The sequence below is a fragment of the Pelobates fuscus genome, chromosome 7, assembly GCF_036172605.1.
Source record: "Pelobates fuscus isolate aPelFus1 chromosome 7, aPelFus1.pri, whole genome shotgun sequence".
In the NCBI taxonomy this organism is placed as follows: Eukaryota; Metazoa; Chordata; class Amphibia; order Anura; family Pelobatidae; genus Pelobates; species Pelobates fuscus.
In genome coordinates this window covers 154329432-154347704 of record NC_086323.1, presented here as the reverse complement: position 1 = coordinate 154347704, position 18273 = coordinate 154329432, and positions in this window count along the sequence as shown.

The window sequence follows — 18273 nt, the reverse complement described above, 5'->3', positions numbered from 1 at the left end:
CTCTGGCCCCATAATTCTTTGACCTTCAGAGATATGGAATCCCAGATATTTGACAGTTGGCAAACACAACTGGGCCTTCTTTCTATACACCTTGTATCCTGCCTTCCAGAGAATGTGTAGTAGATCGTGCGTTGCTTGCTGACATTTTTCTTTTGTAACTGCTGCTATCAACAAGTCATCTACATATTGTAACAATACACACTCTCCTGGGATGGACTTGAAATCCAGTAGATCTTGACTTAGAGCTGAACCAAATAGGGTAGGTGAATTTTTAAACCCTTGGGGCAGTCTTGTCCAGGTCATTTGGCGTTTTGAGCCCGTTACAGCGTTTTCCCATTGGAAAGCGAAGATACATTGACTTTCTGCGGCAATTCGGAGGCAAAAGAAGGCATCTTTGAGGTCTAAGACTGTAAAATAGGTAGCCCCGCCCGGAATTAAAGCAAGCAGGTTATATGGATTGGGCACGACTGGATGTATACTAACAACCGCATTATTGACTGCTCTCAAGTCCTGCACAGGTCGATACTCATCTGTACCGGGCTTTTGAACAGGCAGCAATGGGGTGTTCCAGGGGGAAGTACAGAATTTTAGGATACCATACCGTATGAACTTATCCAGATAAGATTGGATGTTCTTCTTAGCCTTCTGCGGGATGTGATATTGTCTTAGGCTTACTGGATAAACCCCAAGTTTTAGTTCGATTTTAATAGGTGGAATATTGCGGGCCAGTCCTGGTGGGTTGTTCTCTGCCCAAACTCCTGGTATGTTGAATAAGGATTCATCACTCCTATGGTTTTGGCTAGTCAACGCTGTATAAAGTCGCCACTCTTCTACCTTTGGTACGGATAATGTCATAATACCTGAAGGTCCATTAAACTTTAAAGATGTTGTTCCATTTGGTAGGAACGTAATCTGCGCTTGTAATTTAGATAGCATATCACGTCCCAGCAATTGGACTGGACATTCAGGCATATAAAGGAATTGATGTTTTACTACGTGGCCTCCCAATGTACAGAGTCGACTTTTAAGAACCGGTTTTTCAGCACTTCTTCCAGTTGCTCCTATCACAGTAATAGTCCTTCCAGATGGAGGAGCAACTAGATTAGTTACCACTGAATGTTCAGCACCAGTGTCGATCATGAACGCACTCCTTTTTCCCCCTATTGATACATCGACCATAGGCTCCGCTCGACCAAGGGGGATGGAGCCCGGTCGGTATCAATAGTCCTCCATGACCGTGTCAGCCAATCCTACAAAGTCCCTACCTTCTCTATCGCGGGACCTTTGCGCTGCTGGAATATACCTGTCTTCCCTAACACTTCCTCTGTTCCCATTACTCCCTCTATTACCATTACTCCCTCCGGGGCCTCCTCTACCTCTCGCTCTGCCTCTAAAGTTTCCATAACCTGTCCTAGGTCTGTCTCTCTCAGACTGTTCTCTTCGCGGACACTCATTTCTCCAATGCCCTTCTTCCTTACAGTATGCGCACTGATTTCTACTTAGAGGTTCCTCATTCCACTTACTATCGCCTCTATCTGGGCCCCGTCTATCTACGCCTGCGATCGCTACCGCTAGCATATCTGCCTTTCTACGCATCTTGCGCTCTTCCTCTTTCTTACTTTCTGTTTCCCTATTCATATAAACCTTATTCGCTACCTCCATTAGTTGGGTGATGGACATACCTGCAAACCCTTCTAACTTTTGTAGCTTGCGCTTAATATCTCCGTAAGCTTGGCTGACAAAGGCGGAGTTCACCATTCGGGAATTATCTGCGTCTTCCGGATTAAAGGGGGTATACAAGCGGTATGCCTCCAATAATCGGTCATAAAAGACACTGGGCGCTTCATCGCTTTTCTGAATCACCTCAACTGTCTTCGACATGTTAATAGCTTTCTTTCCTCCTGCTTTCATGCCAGCAATTATAGCGTCTCTATAGGCTCTGAGTTGAACCATATCAGCACCATTTACATTCCAGTCGGGATCGGTGTTGGGATAATGTGTTGCGGCCCATGCTGCTGGATTAGCTTGGTTCAAAGCACGGGCTCTATCCTCTAGTGCTTTAATGGCTGCTTGATTAATTCTTGTCCTTTCCTCATTGTTAAACAAAGTCATTAATAACTGCTGGCAATCAGCCCATGTCGGATTATGTGTCTGTACTATTGAGGTGAACAGATCAGTCATAGCTTGTGGTTTCTCAGTATACGAGGAATTGTGGGTCTTCCAGTTTAAAAGATCGGTTGTAGTGAATGGGACATATACGAAGACTGGGTCAGCATGTGCCATTTGACCTGCGGCATCGATATAGGCTGACCCGGGATTCAGGCGAAGAGGCATCTGATAGTGCTTTAATTGTTGGGTACCGGTCAGTTGTCGGGTTTGTATGGGGCTACGTGGAGGGGCGTCAGTCATAGGTTCCAGTCGGGGAGAAATAGGGTATGGGGATGTGGGAGCTTGGTTTTGGGCCATTTTGGCGAGTCATTTACGGCCTGTCTCCAACAATCAATATAAGGAAACTGGCCGTAAAGTTCAGGCCTACCTGATACAGCCACGTGTAAGCGCTGTACCAGAGTTGGATCCAAACTGCCACGTGGCGGCCATGCCGCAACCAAAGTAGGCCACTCCCTAGTACACAAAGTGACCAAACGTACAGGAGACATTTTAACCCCAAAATCACAAGTTTTGAATCCCTTTTTAAAATTCTTCACCATACAACCTAAGGGATCCGGAATCGTTGACTGCAACGCACCCATACTTAACAATGGAACGTCGTCGACAACGAATACTATACACACGTACTATTCAACAGTCACACCCGTTTCCTCTGGCAACAGCACCACGTGGTACAGTTACCAAGTGAAACGTACACAACAATACAATAAACACTCAGGGAATTCCCGTACACACACAGCTGTTACACCAGTCACTAGATAATCAATATTATGCCCTTTGGCGAAACTATACAGTCACCCACGCTATAATTCTCTATATACGAATTACCCGTCTATAACACACCCCAGTAACATCGTCTTTTACAAATAGCGGTTACAGTACGGTTAGCATAGGTCAAAGCACAAGTTAAGGTCACAATACAATTATTAGTGGTTATGGTGTTAAACATGCAATAGACGACAATGATTAGTACTTATATACAGTGTCAGTAAATATACAGGGTTATGGTACCGTGCACTATAATACAGCAACACACTATTAACACTCTCGCTAGACGGCTGAGCTCGCGCTATCTAACAAGATATACACTTTACTAAACAATCTTTATCACATTTACAATTCCCAACTAAACTATTGGCCAGTACCTTGAATGGACTACCTAAAAACAATCTACATACGTTTTGGTTAGCCACACTGCCCAAGCACCACATATAATCGAGCTAGAGGACCGAATTTACACAGACGCCTCTTAGTCGAACTATCAAAAGTCTAGTGGGTTCCAAATTTACACGCCTTCCCACTTAGCCCAGATAGGTTGAGAGCTAGCGAACCGAATTTACACAGACGCCGCTTAGTCTCCCGGTCCCTCCGACCTAGCGAACAAAATATACACCCTAGAACGCTAGTCTAGACAAGACACCGGTGTCCGGCTAGGGCTATTTACACCAGAGCCCCGCCTGACTAACAGAATCAAACGGTCTGACTAAAGAGCGTTCGATCGAGCGGTGCGCCTTCGCTCCTTCCCTCCGACAGAGGGGGCAGATACACAGATTCAAAACCCCTTTGGGCCTACCGCACAATCGGTATACCCCTAGTGGGTCCTGCCGTCTAAAACAGCAGTTGTCTTACCTCCTCGTTCCTGAACCTGAGTTCACACTCATCGACGGGGACACCCCAGCACTTCTTACGTAGAGGCCGATGATCTCCTGGACAACGGACCAGTGGCGCCGAGACGAAGGGAGGTCCACGCAGAAGTTCAGGGGTGCAGCCGTAGAGAACGTGGGCAAAGATAGACCGTCTCACGCCTCTGCCTCTCAGCTACCGTTGAACGATGAGCTTCCCAGCCAATGCACCAAATGATACCGGAGAAACTGACGGAAGCCAAGCACAGAGAGATGGACACAGGTTTCTTCAGGAAGGAAGAGATTCTTTATTGGATCACCGATCGGGACTCAGAGGGACTAATGTCACCAAAATACAACAAGTTCTGAGCCCCGGACAATAGTGCAGGCTCCTTATATAGGCACATAACTCCTCCCATATTAAGCTCCACCCGCACATTCTCTTGACCAATCAACACAAATAAGAATTAACTTCCTGCTTGACCGCATGGCCTGTCCAGCACAATGGAGGAGGGGAATACTACATCCTGTATTCTTGCACATGCTCCGTACACTACTGATCGTATCTTGCCTCGTGCAACCAACTGATCGATACGTCAGCATATGCACGTACACATGCCACGTGGTAATCTCGGCCTACTAAATTTATTTTTACCGAGATTCCACCACAGTCTGACTGAGCAAAATAAAATGTTTTTTTTGTGTGTGTAAAACACAGTATAATAAATGATAACAATAATTAAAATCAAACCACTGGGACAGTGATAATGGGCCACTTAATGATAAAATTTGCTAGCCCTGACTAGGAAATGTAGGATGGGGTGGACGCAGGGGTCATAGCTGCGACAGGTGCGGCTCTGACAGCGCAAAAAACCCAGCCAGGGCCGTATTGAAGGAGCACATCAGGTGGCTCTGACTCCCATCAGCATGAGGCAGCCACTGGACCCCAGGTAAGTCACTACATTTTTTTAACAGTGTGTGTGTGTGTGATAGAGAATGTCTGTATCAGTATATCTGTGTGTGTCTGTCTGTTTGTCTGTGTGTGTTTGTGTGTGTGTGTATATGTCTTTATGTCTGTGTGTGTGTGTCTGTATGTCTGTGTGTGTGTGTGTGTTTGTGTGTATGTGTGTGTCTACATGTGTGTGTGTATGTAAGTGTGTCTGTATGTATGTGTGTGTGTCTGTATGTATGGGTCTGTGTGTGTTTGTATGTATGTGTATGTTTGTCTGTATGTATGTATGTGAGTGTTTGTATGTATGTGTGTGTCTACATGTGTGTGTGTCTGCGCTTGTATCTGTTTGTCTGCATGTGTGTGGAGGGCCAGGGACGTGTGGCGGGACGGGGACGTATGGGGGTGGGGAGGTCTGGGGTGGGGGGTAGACGTATGGGTGGGGGCCCAGGGTAATTTTTGCACCGGGGCCCCCTGGTTTCTAGTTACGCCTCTGGTGGGACGGTATTGAATACATTTCAGGATTGTTTTATTATGACAATTCCAGCCCTGGTTAGATCTTGAGTGGCCTAACATCTCTCTCAGGTTCAGTTACCAGAAACCAGGTCATAATTACTTGTATAGATAATAGAATTTCTGCATTAATTTCCTTTTATTTTAGTTAATGCTTTGCTGTTCTCTTGTATCTTTTATAATGTTTGAAAATTTGTTAATCTATTATTGTTTCTTAACTTATTTCTTATTTTACCTCTGAAAACACGTCTGTAGAGTTATTTTTAATAAGAGACTCTATAGTACTCACTAAAGTGGTCTGGGTGCAGTGGCCCTGCTCTGTACTAACTCTTAAATGTTTTTAGAAACTGCAGCATTTTACATTGCAGGGTTAAGTCCACCTCTAATGGCTGTCAATATGGGAGGCTCTTTTACTGCACTCACCGCGAATGGGCATTTGGTCCCCAATGCTCCTCTACAGAGAATTGGATTGGACTATTGCAGAGAAGGCCATGCCTCCTCCTTGACGTCACTGGAGCCGGAGAGGTGAGCAGTGCCGAGGGAGGCTCAGCATTGGAAAAGTACAATTTGAAAGTTTTTTTCATGGCAAACCAGGGTGACCTATAGATAGAATTACCAGATCCACAGGTCTAGATGTTTTCATGGACATATATAATTTTGTCATATTTATGGAAATGCATGAAAAGGGTTGCCCTGCAGTATTTATAATGCATATTCTGCAGTATTCGTCATTGCCTTATTACTTAATCTCAGACACCATCTTCTGAATTCTACTACATGGCAACCCTTTTCATGTGCTGCCCGTCCATATGTATATGTGAAATGTGTCCCTGAAAACATGGTTACCCTACCTTTGTAGATCGGGACAGGAGCACTATAACATTAGAAATACAGGTTTTTAATTGTGTGTTGTTATCTGGATTATTCTGGTTCAAAAGTTATATTTGAAAGTCTAAACTTTGTGGAGTGGAGTGACCCTATTGTGTGCGATCTCCTGCTGTTATGCTTCTATTGCATACATATAGTGTGGTTGAATATAACATGTAGAATAAATACCATGTAACCTTTAGGAGTTAGGAGACATATGTGCCTGATGGCATCAGATGCTAGCAATAATGTGCCAGGATAGTCTCTGAGGAATGGTCTAAGAAGCAGTGACGTACGTTCTTAAAAACATGAACAGGGACATCATTAGCCCGTGTATCATCATTTTAAGTCTAGTACTTGTTACCATATTAAATTGTAAAGTACTGTAGAATTTATGGGGTCTATATGATGAAAGAGTAACTCAGCTCTTTTTTTCCCCCTTTATTTGTGCATAAGTAACAATTACTGCTTCTTTAACACAACCCCCAGACATTCCACAGACTGCACATCATTACATTGTTTGTCGATAAGCAGAATTTTACCACATATCTGTGACATTTGTGACAATAGTGTGAGATTCATGTGACCTTGTGTTTACCTGTTTATTATTGGACATTTTCAACACTTTTGTTTCCTCTTGTAAAAATGTTTTAAGTATTGAGTTTGGTTAGGTGGAGATCACTGTGAGAAGGATATTTTCACTAAGGCCGCCATCAGAGGGAACATGATCTGTATGGAACCCGGGCCCTATACCCCCAATGTGTGTATATTAGAGAGAGAGAGAGAGAGTTCATTAATTGTGGGCCCCTGCAGTGTAGTATAGTGAAGAGGGGGTACAGGAGACTTCAAGTTCCACCTCCGGCAGGGTTCCCCCACAGTACTAAACCAACATCAAAAACACACACAATGCATCCACTACACAAACCGAGACACTGCATTAACTACACACACTGCATCCACTACACAAACACACACTGCATCCTGTACATCCACTACACATACACAAATACTTTACATCCACTATAAACACACAATGCATCAACTTTACTTAACTTTTCTTGTGTGCAAATGCTGGAGTGGGTTCTTTGGGCGAACTTGGGGGCGAGGGGGCCCAGGTGTAAGATGCCCCAAAATTTCTGATGGCAGCCCTGTTTACTACACATACTGCATAGACCAACTCCAGGCAGCTCTCTGATAGGAGCGGGATTTTGTTGCCCCTGTCATAATCTAAAACAGGACTTTCCAACCCTTGGCGGCGGTGCAGCAGCATCATATGGGTTGGGAACCTGTGTGAGGGTCCATCGGGTGGCCCATGCCCTTAGGGTCACCCGATGGACATATGCAATGAGGGGCACGGTCGTGCGCTGGGACACTTTAACAGCGCGACCGAGCCCCTTCTATCGCGCACAGAGAGCTGGGAAGAAGTGACAGCATATAACTTCCTCCCAACTCACTCAGCCCCAGGGGAGGAGGAGGAAGCCGCGAGGACAGGCCTGGATAGGGAGAGAAGGCCCCCAACTCCCACTAGTCACAGCCAGCAGAAGGTAAGGACCTGCTGAGTGGCTTAATTTTTTTAATGTGTGTGTTTGTGTGTGTGTGTATCTGTTTGTATGTGTGTAATGTGTGTGTATCTGCATGTATTGTGGGTATCTGTGTGTTTGTGTGTGTGTGTGTATCTGTGTGTTTGTATATGTGTATGTGTAGTGTGTGTATCTGTATGTAGTGTGTGTATCTGTGTGTGTGTGTGTATCTGTGTGTAGTGTGTGTGTGTGTATATCCCTATGTGTATCTGTGTATTTTATTATGTTGTGTGGGCATATGTGTGTAATGTTTGTAGTATGTGTTTGTATGTTTGTGTTTGTGTGTGTGTGTGTGTGTGTAGTGTGTGTGCGTGTCTGTATGTGTGTAGTGTGTGTATCTGTATGTCTGTGTATCTGCATATTTGGCAGTGTGTGTATCTGTAAGTGTCAGTGTCTATATGTGTCTGTGTGTATGTCTGTATGTCTGTGTATCTGCAGGCATATCCATGTGTCTGTACATCTGTATGTGTGTCAGTATCTGCATGTGTGTCAGTTTTTGATACATATACTGACACACATACAGTTGCACAGACACACTGATACACATGCAGACACACAAAAACTGCCACACATGCAGATACATAGACAAACAGATACAATCACTGACACACATACAGATACAGACACACAGATACAAACACTGACACACATGCATATACACAGACACAGTGTATTGGCTGCAGTGCACACACAGACACAAGCTACATCCCCAGCCTACACACAGAAACGCTACATCACCAGCACACACAGACATATACTACATCCCCAGCACGCACACAGACACATACTACATTCACTGCACACACACAGACACACACTTCATCCCCAGCACACCCACATGTTTGTTTGTTTTTTTTAGGTGGGGGGGGGGGGGGCAACATTTCATACTTGGATCTATGCAGCACAATGTCTTGGGCCGGCCCTGACAGCATCTACTACATAAAAACTGCATCCACTACACACACACTGCCCTCACTGCACATTCTCTATCCAGTACACAAAAATAGACACTACATCCACTACACAAACACAGACACCATCCACTACACACAAGGCATCCACTACACTGACACTGCATCAACTACACTGACACTGCATCCACTACACAAACACTGCATTGACTATAAACATTGTGTATTCACTACACACACACTGCATTTACTACACACGCTGTATCAATTTTCAGACAGAATAATTTATTCTGACTGAATGTTTTTAACTTCTTTTTGCAGTTTTGGGAAATGTCATCCCCAAATATGCCAGCAGCTTCCATCACTCAACAGTACACTGTGCTTACCTTATCTATTTTTGTCAAAATTATAGTTTTGTGCCAAACATGGCCTTTTCATTTCTACACTAATATTTCCAACCCAGTCTTACATATTCTAGGGGGATACAGTACAATGCCTAGGTTTTCTTTTATCCTCCTCCTAAATTATAGACTGTTTTAATGAAATACAATTACTCATCTGTAAAGAACATCCATTTAAATAATAAAGCAAAAAATTGGTTTTAAAATAATATCAGTTTTTAAAACATAAATACATGTGATCTTCTTTTTGGGAAGGCAGGGATCTGCCAGTTGCAGGACCTGTGAAAGTGAATCAACTCCAGGAAATTTAAAAGTAAGTAACTAAAATTTAAAACCATAAAGCTAAATTACTTTGTGATTTTTTTTTTCCAAGTGCTGTTTCTTTTTCATACATTTACAACATTGTGAGTTAATTTCTTCACATACTGTCCCTTTAAACCTTTGAAAACTCATGAGCCACTGCAGGTGTTACTGAGTGGCCCTCCCACTGGGAAATGAGTCTTGATAGCAAATATTCAGTTTTCTCCGTTTTGTATTTTATTTAATCCAATGGTTATTTGTAACTTTTATGTACAACAGTCTGCATTTGTCTGAAGGAATTCACTCCCTGAGGGTTTGGATTACCATGTAGAGTCCTTCATGAATCAGAAATCTGAAGTTAAAAGGGGTGAGTAACATTTTTCTCTTCTCTAATGTTAAAGGGGCAGTGTAGTAACCAAGATGCGCTAAAATGACCCTTCAAAAACTGTTTATGAGAATTTGGTTCATCCAGCTATACATGTGGCCTGATGTTGCACAGCTTGTGCTATTATTTTGCTCACATGAAAAGTGAGATTTTTAAAAATAAAGTGCACCCAGGGGTAATACAGAGTACCTTTCACATAATGCTATGGTTTAGCTTGAAAGCACCATGTGCTAAGCCTGATTAGGAGTTAAATGGATTTGGGAACAGAGTCTGTTTATATCACAAAGTTAGGATTTATAGTACTTTACAAGCTAATACCAATCGAACACAAAGTCAAATCATTTAGGCATCTTGTATTTAACAATGCACACTATTCTCTGTCATATATATATATATATATATACACACACACACTCCTTTTTGGGCTGAGCTCCTGGGAACCTAAAACATAGGTGTTCCAAATATATTTTAAGGCTTTTTTTTTTTTTTAAATTTAGGCAGAGTGTCATCTCTAGCTATGACATTGCATCCTATTGTTCCTGTAAGTTTATTTGTAATTGTCCTATCTATAGTTAAATCCCTTCTCATAATATTGTAAAGCGCTACGGAATCTGTTGGCGCTATATAAATTGCAATAATAATAATAATAATAATCATCATAAGGTTTTACACACTGGGCAGTAAAATGTGGTAAACTGACTTACAAAATTCAAACTACGTAGCTAAGTTGTGACACGTTTTCTAAAATGGACTATTTTGGCCTAAATGGCGCAATTCTGCTTTAATTTTGCTACAATGTACTGTATTTTGCAGCCATGAGTATGAAAAGTGCTGTTTATTTTCCTACAGGAAAAAGCTTTATCTAAGCTTGTTATATAATTTCATTACCTTGTAAGGGTGATTGTTGATTTGGTTATCCTTACTGTATGTGTACCCAATTTGTGCTGTAGCATGATGTTTCATTTATTGTTTTAACTAAATTGTAAATTTGGTCATTCACGAAGAAATCTATTTAGGTGTTCTGTTCTGTTATTTAGAGGTAGATTCATCTTGACAACTGTCTGTCTAGGCTAAAATGTCACTATAGAGCACCTTGCATAACATTCAGGGTTATTCAATACATTTAAAGGGATGTAAAGCTGTATTTCCTGGCACTATAGCATCCTTACGCGTGAACCCCGCTCCCCGCACTGGTAAATAAATGTTTAAAAACGTTTAATTTACTTACCTTATCCCAGCAGTGATGTCCCTCTGCGCTGGGTCGTGGCTCCGCCTCTCTCCGTCCCACGACGAGCGAGAGCTAACATGCATGCGCAGCAAATGCTGCTCACGCACTAGACCTCCCTATAGTAAAGTATTAAATCCGTTTGGATTCAGGAAGCGCCTGCAGTGACTGTCTGGTAGACAGCCACTGGAGGCAGACAGTAAGCAACTGTGATTGTGTATTTGTCATCAGCATTAGTGTGACCCTTAACCCCCTTCATTGCAGATGATGTGCAATAACTACCCTGATATCAGATCTGCCACACTTCTTGTCACAGAAAGGTTTAAGATTTCTCATTTATTTTTTTATATAGTAAAGTCGTTGGAGTATATCCATACACAAAATGAAGTGTCTTGTTATAGAAGTATAGGACATTGCATGAGGCTGCTGTGCCATTAACCTTATACTTGTTGTTATTATTATTATTATTATTATTATTGCCATTTATATAGCGCCAACAGATTCCGTAGCGCTTTACAATATTTTGAGAGGGGGGAATGTAACAATAAATAAGACAATTACAAGAAAACTTACAGGAATAATAGGTTGAAGAGGACCCTGCTCAAATGAGCTTACAGTCTATAGGAGGTGGGGTATTAGAAACATTAGGATAGGAAATATCAAGTAGGAGTGAGCAGAGCTGGAGGAGAGAGCAAAGCACTATCCCATAGGAGAGCAAGAGACAGGTATGTAAGGGAGAGATTACTCTGGGAGGCCATACGCTTTCCTGAAGAGATGGGATTTAAGGCCCTTCTTAAATGATTGAAGACTAGGGGAGAGTCTGATGGCAGTAGGCAAGTTATTCCATAGGAGAGGAGCCGCCCGTGAGAAGTCCTGTTGTTCATTCTTGTTTTATTTGTATGCTGGAATGTTATGATTTGTACGTTTTATACATACTGCTCACTATTCCAGGGCAACAGCCAAACCCTATCACAAATTTCACTTCCTCTAACGAAACTGGCCACTCGCGTAGTAAATGTAAACAGGTTTATTTCGGGCAACATGCCCACTTAACATTTACAAATAGCTTGAATGTTGCCATTTGGATGTACATTTTGTTATAGTTTGGAATTGTCTCACAATCAGTTTTTTTTTTTTCTTCTTTGTTTTAAGTGTTTTACATTTTATAGGTTATCGGGAACTATTTCTCCCTGGGGCTGTCTTGGTTGTGCTATTCAAAGTGTATGCTTAATTAGGGGTTGTGGTCCAGCCCTATTTTATTATTATAATTTTTTTTATTTTTTTTTTAGAGGCAGGTAGTTGAAACAGATGTTTTGGTTCTCTGCTCATATCACAATAAGCAGACAAACCCAAACCGGAGATCCAGCCAAGGGCAACATCCACAATAAACTTCCAGACGACTTCTGGCTATATTTGGCAGTCCAGATGTTGTCTCCCATAATGGTCTTATAGCCCTGATGCTGGCAAAGCATCATGGGCGATGTAGTCCAAAACATCTGGAGAGGATGAAATGGTCTTCCTTTAGACACTAGTATACAAGGGATGACCGCTTCTACAGGAACAAATGTGATACTGATCTTCTAAGCCAATATAATATATAATCAAAGTTATTTTATCCAATTAACTGATACAATAATAATTCTGGAAAATCTTTCTAACAGTCAATAATAAAGGAACACTATAGGCATACAGACCACTCCAACTCAATGAAGTTGTCTGGGTGCCATGTCCCCCTGTTTTTAACCCTGCAGCTGAATATCTTGCCTTTCTGTAGGAACAGCAATCTTTCATTGAAGAGTAAACCTGCTTCTAATGGCTGTCTTACTAACAGTCACTAGAGGCGCTACTTCAAAATAGTGGCGAAACGTCACTAGTTCTATCACATCACCTCATAGAGTCCATCTGATTGGCACAGCAGAGGCCCGGTCACTTAAACGGTTACTAGAGCACAATAACTTTAGAAACACAGATTTAAATTCCTGACACTACAGTGTTCTTTTAAGTGTCTGTTACAAGGAGTCGAAAAACATGCCTAATTAGAACTGAATTAAAAACACATCACATATGCTGTTTGCAATGCATTTGTAACAAAGATCCCAAAAAAAGAAAACTTAGGAAAATAGCTTAATGATACAATATTAACATTATCATATGATGTACTTGACTGTTGGAAGATTTTTCCACATTAGTATTTCATGCGATCAAGTGTATATCGTGAAGATGAATTCTATATTGTTGCTATATCCACTAGAAAGTGTCATTTAGCATGGTACTATCTGCATTTATATATTTTATTGGATTCTAAGTTCTGTCTACATTTGTTTCTGTGGAAGCTGTGTGCATGGAGGTTATTATTTATTTAATAGTTTTCCCTGCTGATATCTACGCTGTTAAATATAACTTTTTCCTGATCAGTCACCATGGCAGCATTGCACCCACCCTTCTTTTATGAGAATAGGGTGCTAATTACTAAGGCTGTGTAAATGTGAGGGAGGGACTGTCCTGTTTATAGTAACATCAGAGTTTTGTTTCCTGTCGTTTCGACTGCTAGTGGGAGGATCTAGCCTACTGGCGAATGCCGTCATGGTGATGAAGAAAATAAAACTAGAAGTATGGAAACAATTTTTTATTTTTTTTTACTGTTAATCCTGAGCATCACTTTAAGGTTGCAGTGCTTCTCTTGTGATTATAATTACAGTCTTTGTCTCCTGCAGTATGTTAAAAATACATATATTTTTTTTTGGTGGAAAAAATAAGTAACCAATGAATTAGTATGCACCAAGCATTCATTTAGACACAGACTCCATGGAATAAATTTCATATTCTGACGGATTATATTCATCATTTTGCCACAAACATTACTTACTTTTTACCAAAAAAAAAAAAAAAAAAAAAGAAACAAAAGAATTGGAACTCAGAATAGTGATGTTGACATTTATATTTATTGACCAGCAGGGGGCACCCGGCTTTCATCTGCTCATTTTCCATACATGGCCTGAAACTATTATACTTTTTATTATAAGCAAAGGCAGTGTGACATTTGCATTGCGTTTCCAATGTCCATTTCTTCCACATGGCATGTAGTGGTTGTTTTGCAGGTGTTTTGTCTTTTATTACACATTACACCATACTGGAGTGATAAGGATGCCCATAAGGACTTAGGGGGCTGATATAGACTGCAGCAAGATTCTGTAATAATTTCATATGTCAAACTCCCCTACTAGAATCTGTACGAGGAGCATGAATGCTCACACACACACAAACAAAATCGTCACCAACATGTAAGCTTACCAAAGTGCCCTACTTTATATTCATTCTATAATGATCTCTCTGATTGTGTTCAGTTGTAATTTATTAAGCCTTTGAACTAAAACTATGCTTCTCTGATACCTCCAGTAAATTCTGAGTCATCTATAAGAGCAGTAATTTGTTTTTTGTTTTTTTAACTGCTACTATAAGACATCCCACTAAGACTGTCAATCAAATAGCCCATAATACTTGGCTCCAGGATGTCAGTGTCTCTGTTGTGTGTTCGTCATGCGCATGCACAATAGAGAAGGCGTTCTTACTCCGCCCCTTGACTGACCATATTAACTCATCCAAGATGTGATTTAAACTTAATTTAAATGTGGATCGGGCATGGGACATGGCTTTATTTGTTTCCAACCAGCATGTTTATAAAGCATGCCTTTTGTCAGCTGTTTGGGGGATCCAGAGTCTACAGCAGAGAGCACCTGCCATTAGCCATTAACCCAGATGCTTCTCACAAGTCTCGTAAAGGAAGCTGATACTGTAACTTTTGAAGAGTGCTTGCTAAGGAGCACTACCAACTGTTACAAACTCAAAGAAAACAGGAAAACACAAACATTCACATCCAAAACACATGCAAACGTGGCAAGTTTACCAAAGTTATCCTGCGAATGCTAAGCCTTAAGCCCAATCTAACTTTAATCCTAGTGGGTCACACCATTGCCCTAAAACACCTCTACTTAAGTGGGCAGCCTTCATGTTCCACCTTGTTGAATATCCAGGGGGAACACCTGATACTAAAACACCAGTTCACTATACATTGAACCATGCTGTGTATAAACAGATACCAGTTACTGTATCATTTTCAGCAGTTCCAATCATCCTCTGTGTTGATTGGATTGTTCTTTGGGGTACACTATTTATCCCATAATCTTCTGCTGTAGAACAAATTACTGATGCCTACCAAAAGTCGTCCAAGGAAGGACAACCAGTGAACCAGCATCAGGGGCATGGGTGCCCAGGGCTCATTGATGCACGTGGGGAGCGACGGCTAGCCCGTCTGGTCTGATCGCACAGAAGATCTACTGTAGCTGAAATTGCTGAAGAACGTGATACTGGCCATGATAAAAAGGTGTCAGAACACAAAGTGCATAACAGGTTTATGCGTATGTAGCTGCATAGTCACAGGCCAGTCAGAGTGTCCATGATGACCTCTCTCCACCACCGATGTGTCAGGAATATATGGGGATCAGGGCCGTCTTTAATATTGATTGGACCCTGGGCAAAGCATTTGCTTGGGCCCCCTGGACCCTGTACCCCTCCCCAGGCGTGCAAACACGTTATCACCCTTAACGCAGTGGCTACCTAAAGTAGAGAGGTGCAAGAATATTTTTTTGGGCCTCCCTATTGCAAGGATGTTTAACCCCTTAAGGACACATGACGTGTGTGACACGTCATGATTCCCTTTTATTCCAGAAGTTTGGTCCTTAAGGGGTTAAAAGGTAGATCCCCATCTGTCGTGCGACTCCAGCAATGCCTTGACAGCTGGGGCTCTACCATTTACCCATGTTTGCAGGTTTTTATTTAGCCCTAAGCAGTTTTTGTGTGTATCAATGTAAACAGGTTTTTGTATGGAATATGTTTGTATGTGGTGTTGGTGTTTGAATGTAAGCATGCATGTATGTGTAGTGTTGGTTTTTGAATGCAGGGGTGTGTATACATATAATGTTGGTGTTTAACACAGACGTGTATTTGTATGTTGTGCTGAAGCTTGAATGCAGGGGTGTATTTGTGTGTAGTGTTAGCGTGTGAATGTTGAGATGTATGCACAAATACACACACAAACACACACGTAGATATGCACACAACCTGACACACAAATACACAACCTGACACACATACTGAGAACGTACAGATACACTGAAACACACAAAGACAACACACAGCTACACACTGACACACATACAGACACACATCCTGACATACACAAAGATACCAACACTGACACACATGCAGTTACACACACACATATACACACCTGACACACTTGCAGATACACACACACTTCATACAGATACACACACTGACGCACACACACACACACAGACACATAGAGACAGACAGACAAACTGACACACAAACATACACTGATAGACATACTTACACAGACACATAAACTGACAGCCACACTGACAGACATGCTGACACATTCACCAACACACACACCAACATACTGACACAAAGAGCCATACTGATACAGACATGCACACACTGACATACGTATGGACACACAGTGACACATACACTAACAGACATGCTGACACACATATACTGACAGACTTACTGACACATTCACAGATACACACACAAAATTTACACTATTAAACCCACCCTTCCTACCTTGGAGGGTGGCTTTCCCACTTGTGGCTGAAGGTGCTGGGAGTTGGGGTCTAGCTAGCTCGGCCCAGACCCCCACCGCTCTGCCTCTTCCCCCTTCCGCGCGCTCCTCTCATTATTGGAGGAAGTGACTGCCACAGGCGTCACTTCCTCCCAGCCAGCTGCCGAAAAGCAAGAGGGCCCGGTCGTGCTCTTAAAGCGCCAGAGCGCAAGACCGGGCCCCTGCTGACAGAAGCCCACCGGGTGGCCCTTAGTGCACGGGCCACCCAGTGGGCCTCCTTAGTGCGCGGCTGCACCACTGGTGGGAGAAATGCTTGAGGCCAGCGGGGGCCCATGGTGCAGCTGCTTTGGGCCCCCCAGGAGTAACTGGGCCCGGGGCAACTGGGCCCGGGGCAGCTGCCCCGTTTGCCCCGCGGTAAAGACGGCCCTGATGGGGATCCAGCATGCAGAGTGGAATAGACTAGTAACGTATACCGGACCTTAGAGTAGCCGGGATAACATCACAAGGACAGAGAGTAATCAGGAACAAGCAGAGGTCAGGGGAGCCAGAAATCAGGAACAGTGAGAGTACAAGAGCCAAGTCAAAGGAATAGAAAGGTAGAATAGTCAAACGTTGCCAAAGTCAAAACTAAGAGATATACACAAAAATAACGCACTATTGGGACTATACAGAACCACAACAGGGCAATGAGACATGTCCTGAACTACCCTGATATACTGAGTTCCTTTAATTTGTAGCCACACCCCCAAAACATTTGAATTCAAATATTTTAACGTGCTGTGACATCATTAGCGTCATGACACCTGCGCGAATGCGCCACGTCATAAAAAAAGTCGGGGCTATCGTGGCCGGCGCGAGAACTGCTAGAAACAAGAGAAGGACCACTGAAAAAGTCCCCAACCTCCTACAGGTACCCTGACACGATAGTGCCTTTAATGGGGACATGAGCGCCAAAACTGGACCAAGAAGGCTACCTGGTCTGATAAATCATGTTTTTTCTTTAGATTCGGTGGATGGATGGGGCAGTTTGTGTCATTTACCTGGTGAAAAGATGGCAGAAATCTGTACTATGGAAAGGTAGGTCAGCAGAGGCAAGGTTGTGCCATGGATCATGTTCTGCTGGGAAACCTTGGGTCCTGGCATTTATGGGGATGCTTCTTTGACACATACCACCTACATAGAGATTGTTGCAGACCACGTACATGGCAGTGGCCTCTTTCAGCAGAATAATGCACTCTGCCACACTGCAAACACTATTCAGGAATGGTTTGAAGAACATGACAAAGAGTTCAAGGTATTGTCTTGGCCTCCAAATTCCAAAGATCTCAAACCGATAGGGAAACTGTGGGATACGCTGGAACAACAAATCAGATCCATGGGGGCCCCACATCACAACTTGCAGGACGTAAAGGATCTGCTGCTAATGTCTTGGTTCAGAGAGTAAATATATTTAGTTTTTCTAGGATAGCATCTTTTTAACCAACTATCTTACAAAAAACATTTATTTTTATTAGTTATTGATTACTAGGGTTTGCCTTGGAAATCTATTAGAATCTTCTTTTGAGTCATCACTCCTTGTTACTAGGAAACCACAAATGTGTTTAGGCAAGACCCATCCATTTCAAATGTCACCTGCACAAATAAAGCATGCAAGAAGACATTCAAAACTTTACTGACAAATGTTTACTTCTTGTTATCACTGAT